This window comes from Coturnix japonica, chromosome 1, assembly GCF_001577835.2.
Source record: "Coturnix japonica isolate 7356 chromosome 1, Coturnix japonica 2.1, whole genome shotgun sequence".
Lineage (NCBI taxonomy): Eukaryota > Metazoa > Chordata > Aves > Galliformes > Phasianidae > Coturnix > Coturnix japonica.
This window is the reverse complement of record NC_029516.1, coordinates 138,069,633-138,087,687: the sequence shown is the minus strand read 5'-3', so window position 1 is coordinate 138,087,687 and position 18,055 is coordinate 138,069,633.

Here is an 18,055-nt window from a genome sequence, read left to right as displayed (position 1 = left end):
CTTCTGACTGCTCTTGTGCCTGTTAACTAATGCTATCCCATCATATTTTCTTTTTCTGATGTGCTTTTTTCTATACTAAGACTACAGGTTGTTGCAGGTTGAAGACATTTCCCATTGTGCTTGTAGGCCCAACACTAAAATGCCTGTATGCTAACATAAATTCTAGAAATGAACATTTTCATACGGAAAACACCAATTAAACATTCACTGTGAACAATGTGTAAGATTTCATTAAGAATTAGGGAATAAGACACACTTATCTCTTAAAAACACATTAGCTGTGTTTAATTCTCAGGCACTATTTATCAATTAGGGAATTCTGGATTATAAAAAGGAAATGAATATGACTGAATTACTTATCCTGCCACCATTCTGCATGACTGTCAGTAGGCATATTTGTGACTTCACTGCTGAATACTTGGCAATACCAAGAAGTTCACATACTGGTGCCGCTCACATTGCAGCAGATGTTTTAAGCATCCTGAGAAGAGGAAACTCAAAAGTTTTGAAGAAGAGGAAAGTCAGAAGTTTTGAAGTCTTGGTGTGAAACCTATTCTAGCTGATACTTTACATTTTTGCAGATACCAGCTGTCTTTTGATTAGGACTAGCTCATGTGGCTTTCCAATACAACTGAGATCATAAATGCCATTTTCTCTGCACATTCTCTATTCAGCATATCAAGTTTTAATAGTCTGAGCATATTAAGAGGTAAGACAATGTACTCTGAGAATAGCAATAGCTGAAAACTACTATATGGTTTCTGGGTCATATTTAACGCTTGCTTTACTGGAGAAAGTCAGTCCTTAACCACTTATATATGTATGCATATATATATATGCTTCTGTTGATCTTATCTTGTGCTGTAAGGGCTACAGTGCCCAGATTTGTCTTTTTGAATTAGTCCCTGACTTTTGTGGACTTATTTGTCAGCAGAAGAACATGGACTAATGTTTATGAATATAAATAAGTCAGATAGTTGAGAATTTAATATTTTTTCTGATCTCTGTAAATACAGTGACAAAGAATATATACGAAACTAGATCTGGAGGAGAGAACAGCGAATTCTTACTTTGTTTTTTGAAGTAGGGCTGAACACATTTCATAGTTCATGCATTACCTTGAGCAGAATATGAAATCATAAAATGCATAAATACATACATACAAAAGAAACTGTTTGTCTTATCCTTCACTGGTTCAGATGAAAAAAATGGATAGAAATATAAATTCGGCTCTCTGAACTTTGTCAAGAAGTTTGGACAATGAATGCTTGAACTTCATACTTGTTGTAGAGATACAAAGCCATTTTTTTACCCATGGAACGTATATAATACTTATCTTTTGTATTGATCATTCATTTTGATTTTTTAGAGACAGAAACACAGTCAAAAGAAACATGCACAACTCTCAGGTGTAGCTATCAAAATTGAAACCACGGGTAGTCAATAGATAATATGCACTGACCAGACATTTTCTTGCCTGAAAAGAAATGTGACAAAAAATGGAAACAAAATGGAAGCAGTTCTGTCCTTGTCATTACTCTCCTACCATCTGGAGATGCAAGGCTCTTTATACAGAGGGCCTGGACATTTGAGACTGGCTGAGACACATACATTGCTCTTGTGGCTGTGAAGAAAAAACTTGTGTCTCCTATGTAGAGTAGATTTGGCCAACATGACAATCCCATTTGTTCCCAGGAGTGCAGTGCCTGCTGCACACATGTTATCCAGATGCACAGCTATTGTGGTCCACTAAGTTGTGTGTACATACCAGAGAGCTGCTTGGTAAGGTGAACTGATTAGATATTAGTCTAATCAAATGATGATACTCAAGCATGCTGTTTTTGTTCTCTGAGCATAGCTAAAGGATAAGGTTTTGCCATGTCAGACATCATCATTCTGCTACATAGAATTCTTTCCATATGCTTGTACATTTGCTTTATTTTTTCTTTGTCACGAATATTTTTAAATTAAAAGAATGAAAATAATGTTTTTTTCTTTGTTAAAAAATGAAAATAATCTTTCTTCTGAGATTCTGTTCACTCCTTGTACCTCAGATTTATGTTGCTCCTCTAGAAAAACAAAACATTACTTCTTGGTGCATTTGGCCAGACCTGTAGCATGAATAAGCCTGCAGCAATATTCCCAAACTGAACTCCAGCAATCCTTCCAACCTTCGTGCTTTGCAGACTGTGTGCAGATGTTTCTGAGCAAGTCTGTATCCAAGACTGAGATTTTCAATTGTAGAAGCAGCAGCAAACATAATCTGAATGTCAGTTACAATACACATGAACTGGAATATTTTACCAATATGCTTTTCAACCTTTCCTACAGGAGGCTATATCTTCACTTCTGGATACCCTTACAGAATCATAAAATCACAGAGTCACCAGAGTTGGAAAAGACCTCCAAGATCATCCAGTCCAGCCATCCACCGATCACCAATAGTTTCCACTAAACCACACCGCTCAACACAAAATCAAAACTTTCCTTGAACACCTCCAGAGTTGGTGATTCCACCACTTCCCTGGGCAGCCTATAGTGGTGCCTGAATAAGTGCTCTTTTCTTTCCAAATGTGAATTTCTCTAAATCAATAAAAATATGTTGAATTTATTTTTAGAAAAATGCTTAGTGACTGTTGACTTTTTGAGAAGATTTTCTTAAACTGCTTCTAAATCAGATATTCTAATTTCAACATCAATGTATGATTCTTTTTTTCTTTTTCCAATACTGCCAATACTCTGTCCAGTAATTTACTCTGTAAAGTAGTAATTGAAGTGAAAGTTCAAGAACTTGGAAAGAAAATTAATGTAGAAAAAGTGTGATTTCTTAAGCCAAAGAAATCATAAAAATGTGTTTTGATTTAATCCCTGCTTTTTAGGCAGTTATTGACTGGAATGAGTTATACAACTCTGATTATGTATACATATACAACAGGAAGGATTTTTGTATACATAAGAGAAGAAAAAAGACATCAGAAAAAAAAAAATGTTGCTGCATTGCTGGCTGGATCAGAAATCACAGTGTAAGAACCTGCTTCCACCTCTATAATAGGAATGCAACAGCAGTGATGGTCCCCATCCCACTTGATTTACAGCTGCAGCTACTCGTGTGGGTGCAGATGGGCTTGAGCCCTTGCAGGTATGCTCTGATGTGGTTGCTGTAAGTGAAGTCTGATCCAGAAGCTATGCCAAGTGTTAGCAGAGCTTATCTTGCTTCTCAAGGCACCTTATTACTTTGGATATGATTTCATGCAGATGGAGACATGAGGTTGGGTAGAAGGTCATGCATCTGCCATACCTAGTTCTGTACTATCAGCTTGGCAGCTGAGAGCCGACAGCAAATCTGTGGCTCTGTTATCAGGCCTATGGTTTGTAAGCAAACTATTGAGTGATGATCTTTGATGAAGAGCCAAAAGTAATTATTCACAGACTAACAATATGGGCATGTTTTTCTCATGTACTGAGTACTTGCAGATCCCATTGCTTCTGCCTCTAACTGTAAGACTGTTAATACCTCTGAAATTAGATGTTGGACAAATTGTATCTCCCTGATACGATCTCTGTTCTTATTAAGTCCTGTTTAAATTGAGGTTTCATTATTCTGTTTTCACGGAGCACAGTTTTACAGTCTATTACAGAAAGCAGTTTATACGATGGCACTAAGAGAAAATAGTTTGAAATAAAATTAATTCTTTTGACTGGGATATTGTGTATTTTCCAGACTCAGTGCACAGGACATTCTGTTAAAAATAATGCTTTGTTGCTGGCATATTTTCCAAAGTAAACAGGAAGAAAAATGCCATCTACTAGACAAGGTATTCCAGGCAACTAGAGTGATAGGTTTCCCTGGCACTCACTTGCTGTATAAAGAATTGAGTGTATATTTTAATAGAAAGTGTATAATGAGTGTGTATTTTAATAAAAAGACATAGACATTCATAAAAGTCTGAGTTAAGTATACAATTCAGTATGAAATTACACCCAAGGGGCATTTATGTGATGGAGGACTCCACCATAGTGAGTCTCATCAGTATCCCAAAGAGGAGGCTTCCAGCCTTCTTGCAGACTAAACCAGCAGTTTGCTCAACTTCATGTCTTGCTTCAAAATATAAATCACAGGTGCTTGTCATGTTTATGTAAGCACAAGCAAATTTCCAAGAAAGAAATGGAGAAGTGGAAAACTTGAAACATTTCAACAGTGTTTAAGAGCATAAACTGCTGAAAAGAGCTGCGTTTCCTTCTGCATCGTTTTGCAGCCTCACTCAATATCCTGTCTACTCTATATCCTCACTGTGAACAATATATGATAAGATGAAAGGCAGTTTACGTAAAAGCAGACCATCTCCTTGAGAAAAAACTTATAAAGCACATCTCCTGTATATCCCTTTAATCCTTTGTGAATCAGTGAACTGCCACTTTGTCCTCGGTTCTGAAACCCTTCCTTAGTTCCACAAAGCAGATAAATTTGTTGCGAAATGCTTTTATTTTTACTTTTTTTTCCTTTGGGAGAAAAAGAAAAAAGAGACATGAAAAGTTGTTTCGTGGCATGCGGTAGCTTGCTGACAAAATCACAGAGCACTGGAAATGAACATCTTTCATAAAAATCTCAATACCTCTGGAAAACCCATGGTACATGCCCACGCTTGTGCAGCAGGATTAGGTGTCTGTATTGTGGCAGTGTCTGGAAGCAAGTTGGATTTCATGCAACAACAACAAAAAGCCTCATCTGAAGCAGCTGGCAGGCTCAGCGAGCACATTGCCTGAACTCTGTTTGTGCACCTTGTTGTATGAATAAAGTTGTTCCAGCTGGAGGAACATAGCAGAACTGATGCTGAGACAAGAGTAAACAGTCAGTAGAGTAAACTGCGGATGAGAAAACCTGCGTTCTTTTCTCTGCTTAACCAAACAGCCTTTGCTTAACCAAACAGCCTTTGCTTAAATGAACTTAACCATGTACTCATACAGCACAACGGAATTACTGTTTAAGTCTTGCAGGAACTACAGTGAATCAGATAGTAATTTCTGATTCTAACGAACACAAATAACCATTTAGCAATGAAAAGAAGAAGTGGAATAATAAAACTTTCCAATTCAAATTTGAAGGCACTTTTCCATGTGATCTACTCAGATCCACTACAGAGATGGGGTTACCTTGTGCTAGCAATGAAATTACGTAATGAACAAAGGGTCTGTAACAAGTGCAGGTATTTGTAAGGAAATAACTGTGATGTGCTACTTCTGAGGTTTTATTCTTTATTTTGTGAACTGAACAAGATTTTATATCTTCATGTCATGCAGTGAAGTAGGTCAAACAGAAGTGGGAGGGAGGGTGAGAAACAGAATTAAAATGTCCATTTTCCATTAAGGGGAAGAACACTCATTTGAAGGCAAGGATGTTTCTATAGAAAGTACAGATCTGTCCTTTGCCCAGATTGCATTTTCACTGTTAGTTTCAAATTCTAGCACAAGAAAGGATGTTTAAGGCACCTCTTTCCCTTTTCTCTCCCCCTTCATGTTTCTATGTTGTGGGGTTAAGTGCTTGTTTTTGAGAAGAAATGTTTTTTGATATCTCGTAGGAACCTTCTAGCTGCCAAAATAAGTTTGCACAAGGAGAAGAATAATAACATTCCTTGTGTGCTGAGAATTGGTAAGAACAAAAAGGAACTGGGTATTTTTTTACTTCAAAAACCATTTTTAGGGTGGCTTATTTTTTTCATTTTATTGTTTTTTATATAAAACTGACAACTTTAAGCCAGTTTATTGGTCCTATACTGTTTCCTTTGAGCTGTAACCGGAGAGCTATCTTAAAAGATCTTCAGAGACATTAGAAGTGCTTTAAAAGGTATCACATACCCCATTCTTATCTCACACATGCTAATTCTTATCCCAATGTACAATGAACTTTCCTAGGATGTTCTGGAATCAAGCTGAGGTATGACCAGAATTCAGGTAGCAGAAAATATTTGTCTAGATAAGAATAAGGGAAAAAACGGTGTCCTTAGTGTCCCCTAGTATGTGTCAGTATTCATCACTTAGTAGAGGAGAAAGGATGGGAGAAAACTGGGAGTGTTGGGGTTCACTACATTATCATTATGTTCATTGTATTATACTGTATTATCTCATATTATATTGTAATGGTTCACAAGGATAATAATGAGCCAGATGATCTGAAAGTATATATTGTTAATGTATGCGTACATTTTCCTTTCCATAAGAAACCAAGCACTTCAGTATTTTTCTATGTTGCCCTCCAATTACAGTAAATAAAATTCTTTTCTGAAATTCTGTGCAATTACTGTAGAATCACACCTGTTGCTCTGCTGCTATGCACATCATTACTGAGGAGATAAAATTAGATATATCAATACACTGGAGGGTTTAGTGACTGAAAAACAAGGAAAAATAACATAAAACTGCATGTACTTCTGTAGAGCAGTCCAGGTATTAGATTGTATGTATTTTAAAGGGTAATACCTCTGGTAGTTATCTTTGGCATCCTCTTGTTTGGATTTACCAAAGAAGCCGACCTTGAAGCATTAGTTCTGAGAGCAAGGACTGTGAAAGTCAGCTACCACACAACTGTGGTCAGCCGTGAGTTGGCATGGATGCCTTAAAAGGTGAAAGAAAGAGCAGGATTGATGGCATCTACTATGACTCAAAAAGCAGCAAAGGAGGAGGATTATCATGATATTATTTGATGTTTTAAAATCTTGGGGAATTAGTATTCCTACTGTGTACTAAGCTTCTGTTCTTCCTCATCTCTTAACCACTTCTAAGCAGTTCCAACCAGGAAGCTTCTGGTTTTCATCTAAATTTGCATCATCAGAGACTGCATGAACAGAGATTCTAGTCCTAAGCTCGTTGAAAATAATAATAAGAAGAAGAACAGGAAAGAAAAACTACCTGTGATGTGCAGGAACACATCCAGTAGGGGAGGTGGGTACATATACAGTAGGAAATGTCATGCCTACTTTTGACATTCCTGTCTGCCTAGGAGATAATCCAAAATATATATTGGGGGAGTATTTCCAGTTTTTATTTAGTGCTAGCTAATTAAATCCTTCCCTTTTCTAGACTGTAGGTGCCTACATTAGGGCTATAACAGAGATGACTCTGCTCACTTGAGAGTCAAAACCACAGATCCCCTAATGAGGTCTGACACCCACATGTTCTTTGAAGCAATGTTTATGCTGCTAATTAAAAAGGGATTGAGAGCCAATCCCTGACCTCAAAGCCAAATGACATGAACTGTTTCTTGGCTACACAACTAAGGGGTAGCTCCCTCTGGAACAAAATGTATCTCAAAGAGAGTTATCTAAGCCAGACCGAACAGAAGCCAAGGTATGAATTAACATTTAAGTACTGTGGATACTTGTGGGCCTGCTGCTTAATTTAAATTCCAGTTTCTTTTCAAGCAGAAAAGAAGTACCCTGTAGGAACTCAGCAGGACTCGGCCTTAGTGATAACCTCCAGAATAGCAGCCCTTTATGTAACTGTTGATGGTTTTAATGCTTCCCAAAGATGTGCTACACCTGGCTTGTAGGATCTCACAGCTTGTATCCCAAAGGAGAACCACAAGGATCCTTCACCTTCTCCTCTTAAATTGCAAGACAATTAGGTGATAAAAAACAATCATCATGGCTTTAGCAAGGGCAGATCATGTCTGACTGATCAGGTAGCCTTCTACAATGGAGTGGTGGCATCACTGGACAAAAGAAGAGCAACTGATGGACTAGCTGGACGTGTGCAAAGCATTTGAAGTGTCCCAACCCACACTTTCATCTCTAAATTTAACAGGTCTGCAGAGCTGACTATTCAGTCAACTTTATCAATGACAAAGACAATGGGACTAAGTGTAGCCTCACCAAAAATGTAGATGACACTAAGCTCAGTTGTGCAATTGATGTGACAGTAGGAAGGGAAGCCACAGAGACATGAACAAGCTAAAAGAGTGAGCCCATGTGGACCTAATGAGTTTCAACGTGGTTAAGTGCAAAGTGGTAGAAGAACTCATTGAGAACAGCCCTGTGGTGAAAGACTTAAGGGTTCTGGTGGACGAAAAGCTGGACATGAGCCAGCAGTGTGTGCTTGCAGCCTAGAAGGCCAACTGTATCCTGGGCTGCATCAAAAGAGGAGTGGCCAGCAGGGCAAGGGAAGTGATTATCCCTCTCTACTCTGCTCTTGAGAGACCCTATCTAGGGTACTGCATCCTGGCTTGGGACCCCCAGAACAAGAAATAATTGAGCTGTTGCAGCTGTTGGAGAGGGTCCAGAAAAGGGCCACAAAAATGATCAGAGGGCTGGGACACCTCTTCTGTGAAAACAGGCCAAGGGTGCTGGGCTTGTTTAACTTGGAGAAGAAAAGGCTCCAGGGAGGACTCATTGTGGCCTTCCACTATTTAAGGAAAGCTTATAAATAGGATGGAGAGTGGCTTTTTATGTCGTGACAGGACAAGACAGAATTGTTTTATGCTACAAGAGGGGAGATTTAGAATAGATACAAGAAGGAAATCTTTCCACAGAGGGTGGTGAGGTATAGGAACAGATTGTCCAGAGAAGATGTGGAAGATGTGGATTTCCCATCCCTGGAGGCATTCAAGGCCAGGTTGGCTGGGGCCCTGGGCAGCCTGATCTGATGGGTGGCAAATGTTCCCATGTTGGAATTAGATGATCTTTAAATTCTCTTCCAACCCAAATTTCCTGATTCTATGATTCTGTGATTCTAAACCACAGTAGATGCAAATGCGTCAACCCAATCTGTTCTATGATTCTAAGATAAACTGAGCAAATGACACTACTGAAAACTTTGGGAAAGAGAAAGAGCATAAGTTGCATAACTTGCAACAGTTTGCAGCAGTTAAGGGAAAGGAACCACAGTGTTGGTGGTGTGTTTATTCTTGTTTTGGTTTTGGTTTCTGGTTTGTTTTGGTTTTCTTCTGGGACTACTTCTATGTTTTACATTAAGGAGTTACTGCATAAGGAGACTTCCATGCACTTTAAATACTTACAATTATTTTTAATGATTCTAGATCTTAAAAATAGGCTTGGAAAAATTGTTTCACTAAATACGCTACTGTAAAGCAGTCATGACAAGTGTAGGTACAAGATGGGTATAAAATATAGATGCAGACTGCTTATATTATCACAGAGGGGATTGTGTTCTGCAAGAGTATCTGAAAAGCGTATTTTGTAAAAGTCTTTTTGATCACTACTTTCCTGAATATGTCTGCAGCTTTTAAATTAAATCAGTATAGCAAACATCTATGCAGATGTTAATACCTAACGTCTTTTGTTCTGGAAATAGCTTGCAAGAGACATTATTCTTTCAAAATATGACCAGGAGAAGGAAGTGAAAATAAGCAATCTTAAACTCTAGCATTAAATGTTTCAGTATTTTGTTGCTATACTTAAAGCATTAAGACAGGTGAACATGTTGCTTCCTATTGCTCTTCCGACGAAAACTGGAATGTAATAGCCCAGGGCAAATATATTCATCTATAAATATTTTGGAAATAAATTTACAGAGTAAGGCATTAAAAGAAGATGTTCTTAGTTTTCATGGGCATTTGGATTGCATTGGTTTTGGAGTGTTTCTAGATTTTAAAATAAAATAGCAGTAACTGCAGTTTCTTCATCCTGAAAGAAAACAGAGAGCATTCTACTGCATGGTGAAGTGATGCAAAGTTACCTCTGGATCCATGGAATCATAGAATCATAGAATCACTCAGGTTGGAAAAGACCTTAAAGATCATCAAGTCCAACCACAGCCTAACCAAAGAACCCTAACTCTGACAACCCTCTGTTAAATCAGGTCCCTAAGCACCACATCCAAACTGCTTTTAAACACATCCAGCGATGGTGACTCAACCACCTCCCTGGGCATCCTATTCCAGTGCTTAACAACCCTTTCTGTAAAGAAGTTTTTCCCGATATCCAACCTAAACTTACCTTCAACTTCAGGCCATTTCCACTCATCCTGTCACCTGTCACCAGTGAGAAGAGACCAGCCCCCCTCTCACTGTAAGCATCAAAATCAGCCTAAAGTATTAGACTCATTGCTGACTGCTGTGCTGCCATCTAACATGATCCCACTCCTTTTTTCTCAGCAGAGCTGAATGTCAGACAAAGAGGCAGTTAAATGTTTCAACAATTGAAAGAACTGAAAATGTTTTCTTTTTGTTCTCAGTGGTGGTGGCATTACCAGCACCAAGCACAGTTAGGAACACACCAGGAAACTTTCAGTTTCTGAAAAGCAGAAGTTTCTCAAGTAGAAGCAGAAAGTATTTGTGGAAGGACATCTCTGAAAACAAAGTCCTCTTGCTCATCAGATAGCACTTGATATGGATTTAGATTTACTTAAAGCATGAATACAACTCTGATTTTGTTAATTCAGCTTGGTTTGATTGGCTTTGGTTTTCTTATCTTTCATAACTCCATGCTGATTAAAATCTTTTTTAAAAATAGTTTTCTACAGGTTTACTCGCCTACCTCAATACTCACCCCTATATTTATCTGAGTCTCTAGGAATTCACCTAATCTTTGTTTGAAATGAAGGAGAAAGAGAGGTATAAAAACACTTTCCTGGTTAAGTCTTCTTTTGCTAATAATCCCCCCACTGGTAGAAACATAAGTGCTTCTCACTTGAGTAGCATGAAAGTCATTCAATACAAACTTGAACATTTAGGAATAATTGTTTAGGGAGTTTTGTTTCTCGTGCTAGTAATGAATAAAAGTTAATAAAAATGCTCAGGCTTACGAAGAAACCTAAGAGGAAGAAGTATGGAAATCAACTGCAGATACAAGGTACCTAAGAGATGAACAAAGTAGATGCCCTGATCAATTCGTTCAGTTGGATTTTTTCAGTGGCAAGAAATGATAAGCTAGGAGCACAGGGAATTGCTCAGAGTGTCATATGTCATGTCCCAAGCATCGTCAAACACTCTTTTCAATATTAAACTTTCATAGTTCAAACCATTTTATCAGACACACACAAAGTAGGTTTGCCAGTAACACAGGAAACTACCCTAAGGACATGTTTTTGAACATTTATTCAAGATGTATTTTGAATGCACTTTCAGCTCTCATTCTTAGATATTGGCAGAAACAGCATTGCTTTTGTTGCAGATGAGCAAGGCTATTTAATCTCTCCAGATGCCAAGGAAATGAACACTGTGAAAATACAGTTGCAAAAATAGTTTGGAGAGCTTGTACTCTGTGAAATGAACGTTGAACAGATATTGGTTCACTGCACACAGGGGACATGAAGTCCTGATTCAAAACTTCAGAAACAGTCCTGTCTATCTGATACTTTTAGTAACAGTTGTGGCGGAATCTGGCAGAGACAGCCTTTAAACAACAATGATATCACTCCAATTTAGGAAAATACGGGAATACATGCCTAGCATTAAGTACAAGCTCTATTTAATTAAGAAGCACTTAATAGCATTCCCTGCACAGGCTGTTCTAAGTTAGATACTATGAAAAAATTAATCTCAGAAAGTGCGGTGTGGTGCAGGAACAGACTGTCCCTGGAGTTGTTCGAGAAACATGGAGATGTGACAATGAGGGACCTTTAGCTCACAGGGTGTTGAAGTGTTCATGGTTGAACTGGATGATCTTAGTGGTCTTTTCCAACCTTGATGATTCCATGATTCAACAGAGGGCCCTACTTTTCACTGAGATAGATCCACTTGGTTCAGTAGTTGTCATTGAAGTTGCTGCTCTGAGGATCTGGTTCCAAGTTTCTTAGTGTTCCTAAAATGAAACATCATTTTTTAAGATGGAATCAGGAATTGAGATTTCCTGTTTTGCACGTTGTTCTGTCCCAGGGAACCAAATACTCATGCTGTGAGAGATCCTCAGCGTGCTTTATTAACAGTGATTAGTTAAACTTTTTAGCAGTCACTGGAGAATGAACAGTAACAGTTCTTGCCATTTCACAAAAGCAGTCAGAGGTTCAGATGGCTTTGTCCAAATTTCATGCAGGCCTTATGACTTCCAGGCTTTTGCCAAGTACTCTGCCTTCTGGAAAAGCTGCATTCACAGCAGAGGCTGCCATCACACAGTGTCTACCTGTGGACCTCTTTGTGAATCCAAAGCCAGCTGTCAAGAATATTCAGCCATATGTGCTTTACTAGCACAAGGCTTTTCCAGCACTGAAAATAACTGTAGAACAATTTTCTCACAGATCTAAGAATTTACTTTTGCAAATATCAATTGGCGTCATCACATATTGGCTGCATTTTGAGACATGAAAATAAATTTTGGAGTAGAAGTGCAATAGTGTGTAATTTCATTACTATAATGGAGAAAAGATGCCATGGGCAGCTCCCATCATTTGTATGTGTATGAATACATCTGGCTCTAAATCTCCATGCTACTTCTGGGTGGCAGGACCACAGTTATACATTCTTAATCCTTGTAATCGAGAAGGAATGTAGCACCTCCATATGTTTTTTTCTCACACTAGCATTGCTTTGTGCAGTCAGTGTTGCTGGTTACATGACGGGGAGAAAATGTGTCACTTTGTGTATGTGGACCACAGCACAGTTGGATCTATTTTGCTCTCAATTACTTTTATTGAACACAGTAAAGCTAGAAGAAGATATTTGCATAGCTATCAAAAACACTGAAATATCTTCCTGATTCCATGAAAGAAATATATATATTTTTTAAAAGATAATTTCTAAAATCACTTTAAAACTCAGTACTTTTTTACTTGAATGCTAACAGGTTTGAATTTGTCCTCTTTATGCATTTAAAATAGTTATCAAAAATTTACCACAAAACAAGTTATACACTCTGAATGCACGCACTGAGTCACCCTACAGTCTTACTGCTTTTTTTTTGTGTTGTGTTTTGTTTTTTTGTTGTTGTTATTGGTTTGGGTTTTTTTTTTTTGTTTTTTTTTTTGGAACCTCTTCCTAAGGAAAAAAAAATGGGACCAAAAGCAGATTATTTATTTATTTATTTATTTGAAAGTAAAAAAACCAAACAACTCCCCACCTCCACCCCCCCCCCCAAAAAAAAAACAACAACAAAAAAGACACCACAATCATATTTTGTCAGCATAAATAATTTCACTTAAGTACCAGAACTTGAGTATTCAGTAAATCACCATCCCATATTTTAAGTGCTTTTTGAAAGAAAGAACAAGAGTTTGCAAGTTATCTTTTCACAGCTCCAGGGGAAAGCGCCCTCCCTTCCTTTCACACCAGCTATTCTTGACCACTAAATTGTCTTCCTGCTTCCTCCCTCTTAGATTTCATGTTTAAAGCTCCAGAAAGTTAAGATAAACATGCCTTGTCACACATGGCGTGACTCAGTAATATTGCAAATCTTTGTATTTTCTTTTTTTAACTAGTAAGAACTGTAAATGATTATTTCTACATATACAAAAATACAAGCAGCAATTGATCTGGATACTTGAATTGGAATTGGTTTGTTCATTAGATATCTTCAGTGTCTTCAAATAGATGGCTCTCATTGCTTATAGTCATAAAAGTTATGCATGATTTTAAACCTCACTGTTTTCACTATAACCTCCACTTATGTAGTGTCTTTCAAATATCTCAAAGCTGACATAACCACTTCTATACTACAACAGAAGAGTGAGCAGTCTGTTATTGGCAAAGTATAAAAGAAAAAAAAAAAAAAGACCTAGTTCTATGATTCTGTATCCTGGGATCTCAAATGTCCACTCAGAATAAACAGGAACTTTTAAAGCTTTGTGTATGACACACACTCCCCAGGACATGGGTAAACCACACTACATTTTGTTTGCCCAAAGGATGGGAGGGAGAGTAAACACTGACAAGTCTGAAAGTTTTCATTCTGAGATAATAGGATATTTTACCACCTAATGCTTACAATCCTATCTCCTTCCTCTTTGGATAAGTAAACCAGTGCAGGGAAAATGAAAGCCGTAGGGTTTCAATGAGTGTGGAACCCAATCCCCATAGTTCTGCTCATGGAAGCATTTTCCATAATGTATATCTGCAGATATTTCATACTGACTAAAAAAAAATCGCATTTCCTTTAGGAAAGGGAGTAGCTTCTTGAACATCTGAGTAGTATGAACTGTATTGTTCTGAAAGTAATATATACACAACTCTATTGGTTATAATGAAGCAGATTCAGTCCTGAGCAATAGTGGCCAAAATAAATGCATCTTTTAGTGCACGTTACAAATGCTTCTCTATACTGAACACCAGTAAGGGGAATGCAGAATTAGAAACGCTGTAGAGTGTGATTCCTTACTTCCATTTTAAGGAACTACAGGAAAGGTGACTTGATCAGCTTTGCTTTTAATCTTTATAAAAGGTTTTCTGACCTTCTGTCAACTCATTGTTTGTGGAGAGTGTTTACTACACTGTGTTAAAGGGAACTCGTTTGTTTTTTTTTAATTCCAGCTGCATCTTTGTCATTTACTGTCTATCACAAACAATATTTCAGTAACTATAGGATTATTTGGGTAGAAGTTCTCTTACATCTTAACATATTTATTTTACCTCAAAGCGCTCTGCTAGTGCATTCAGCTTACTGTATTCCTTTCCACATAGAGATTTACTTAGAAAGGGGAAGAGCTTCACGCAGTCCTCATTTCTTCGTCATCCCACTTCTCTTTCCTTCTGTATTGTGTAGGTGACTTAGATTTGGTGTGAGTTTTTCTTTGAAACCCTTAGCCCATTCAGTTCTCCAGAACAGGTACAAATCACTGACCCAATGGGTTGATTTTCCAAGCCAGTCATCTTGCAAAAGAGTGCCAAAGGGTTTTAGCAGTCACCAGCAGTGACATCTGCACAGCACTATGGCACAAACTCACTATGAGATGTTGCCATAAGCTTATCTTACTGCATTAAAATGAAATTTACTTATTGTTCTCCAAGCTGAGCACTGCAGTTGATACACTGGAAAGAAGGGAACACAATTTTGCAGCTGAAATGTTCATTTCATCTAAATGTTGCTTGTGCTCTTGGTGACAACTGTAGAAAATAACTTCATACATTTAACACAAGTGATTCAATGTCTCTTGTAACCACAGGCAGCTCTGGAAACAGAGACTGGAAGTGAGACTGGAAGATAAACTTGCTCTGTTTTTGTACATGTACTCACCATGTAATACTTATATTCTCTGTATAGTAAACATTTTATGTCTGTGACACTGTGATCGCTAAGTTACTCTAGGCAGATGAAAGCAAATGCAATGGACTGTAGCTAATCAAGAAGCCACAGGAATTTGTGCAGAAATAAAGTGATGATAGGCAACAGAGAAGGAACCCATCATTCTAATTAAGTAACAGCAAGACATTAATTCTCTCTTTTTTTTTTTTTTAATTTGATCATGTTTTCCGTTTGAATGTTGTGCCAAATTATGATTTGTATCCTTAACTGTCAATTTGTCATCACTTATTGTGTATCACCAACACATGAATGCATTCTTCCGTGGCTTCTACTAGCAAATTGTTTACTTCTTACTTCTGGAGGCATGTGTACTGCTTGTACTCACATTCAGCCTTACTATATTCCCAAACACATATAAATGGGTTGTATGCTGTTTATGTGTTTGGTGGCTTTACAAAATTGCACTTCAACACAGATGCAGATCTATTAGCAGGTAGAAGAGACAAGATCCAGATTTTCTGGTTTATGGCTTTATTAAAAAAAAATAAAAATAAAAGTTCTCTGGGAGTTGAATTCCTATTTTTACCAGAATTTGGTATATAATAAAACACTACTTATCTATTCCAGGATTTGTAAGAGAGAGAACCAGACAATTAAAGTGTCCATATTTTGTATTGAAATTATTAATGTTCTTAGGAAATGATGCATTATTCATTTATTTATTTATTTAACATATGGCTTGCTTTTTTTTTTTTCCAAATACATTAAGATCTTACCTTGAAATTCAAGGCTTAATCACACTAGCTACCCTAGCCTCATTGAAGCACAACTGCTTTGCTTATACTATAGTATATGCTAAACAAATAGAGGCACATCCAGCAGTTCCTGGTTTTAAAGTGACCATTTGACTTCATGACTTTTTTTTTTTTTTCTTCCTGGATGTATTACAATGAAAGTCAGGCTTCTAACTCCAGAATCTAAAATATGAATTATATCTCTTCATGTAGGCAATGGAAGGAAGTGTGTATCAAGAAAGTAACTCAGCCTTCTGAGATGATTACTTCTCTCTGTTGACGACAAAGAATTGGATGCTCACATTCCTACCTCATTTTCTTTGTTCTAGGTATTGAAATGAGGGGGCATGTGCCTTGACCCTATTATGTTACTTTTAGGTTTTACATTAAGTGACACATTCTGACAAAGTGCTGGATATTATATAGATAAAGCATGACCAGATGAGAAAATGGAAATCTTAGCAACTTTTATAAGCTTTAAAAATTTGGAGAAGTCAAAACAACCAGTGGAAGACTTGGAAGAGAGCTGTAGAAATATTATATATTCTCCATTATGTTGCTACAGGTGAAAGCGCTACTGTTTAAAAGACTGACAAGAGAATCATGTTTAGGAATCAGCGAAACAAAAAGAAAACAAACTCTCCACTGTAAAAGAGCTACAGATTGGGGGATGACCTTTGAGATTTGACATGAGGTAATGAAAAGCAATAGATTTTCCAGTATGGTAAGAGAGAATGGGGGCTCAGTAATTTTTAAAAATTGTTATCTTTTCTTGAAAACCCTCAGCACTTATGCTATGTCAAAATACTGATCTGAAAGAGATGTCAGTATCTTACATGACTGCAGAGATTTCTTGCTACATTTCTGTTTTGAAATTTCCTATGACTGATGTTGTTTCTTGGTGATCACTGATTTCAGAATTTTTATTTTAGGCATGTTTTAATGTTCATTCTCAAGAGCTCTTCTGGAACAAATGTTTTTCACTGTTAGACTTCAGCTTTGAAAACTGTGCTCTGCCATGTACTAAGACTGGAGATCCTTAGGGTCAGATTAGAGATGGAGAGGACCATCAGCAGGGAGCCTGTAATGACAGGGAAAACATGAAGGGCAAGCAGCAGTACAAGGGCTTTTGTATTAGTACGTAATCCATGGCTACTGACACATGAAAACACTAAAACATACTTGGAAACTCTAAGTTCAGTGTTCTAAGAACGGTTCTATCTGTCAAAGATGGGAGTAACAGAAATGAAATTACATTGCATCTTTGATTTCATTTCATGGAGATATACTCAGCGTACCTTCCAGATAAGATATCTCTGTTAGAATTTACTAAAAGATTGAAGTGAACTGTACTTACATACCTCCACTCTAGGATTTTACAGACTTACCTACAGCAGGACTCTTCTGCTTCATTGTGGTGCTTGGGCTCACCAGCAATACTATATACACTCAATGGATAGAAGTGAAAACTTCCATGTTATGGGACCAATCCCATTGTCTAAACATAGTCACTTGTTGCCATAGGGTTTTCCACATAAAACTAATGGATAAGGTACAGGACTTCTAGTGAGCCTGTGCTTTTCTCTAATGGAAGGCAGGACAACAAGGATGGCACCCTGCAGCATCCAAGCAGCACTGAGATCCGTATTCAGGCAACTGAATGGAGTCCTAAATGCTTACATTTTCATCACTTAAGCCATCTGGGAGCGGGATTCAGTAACAGACTGTATATGTCTAAATGAGCTGTCTGCAAACAAACTCCGTGGCTAAGCTCATATTATAATCAAAGCACATTTAATTAGTATTGCTGGTAGTATCTAGAGAGCAAGGATATAATTTTACAAAGCTTTTCCAGAAAACAAGATGGTTGGTTATATTAGCTTCTTACCTGATTTGTGGAAGCCAGTTTCTTCTTTTAGCAGGCATGCAGAGTAGTGTTTTAGAGATAAGGCTAATTTCAAAGTGGTTAAACTATTTGTTAAAAAATCTTTTCCAACCTGTGTATGGATGCCAGACCTAAGGTTCACATTAAAGCAACTGATCTAACATCACTTAAATGAATATTTTAATCCTAAACAACAGTGACTTTGGGTTTACTTATCTCATAAAACCTTTTTCTCATCCTCACTTTGTTACCAT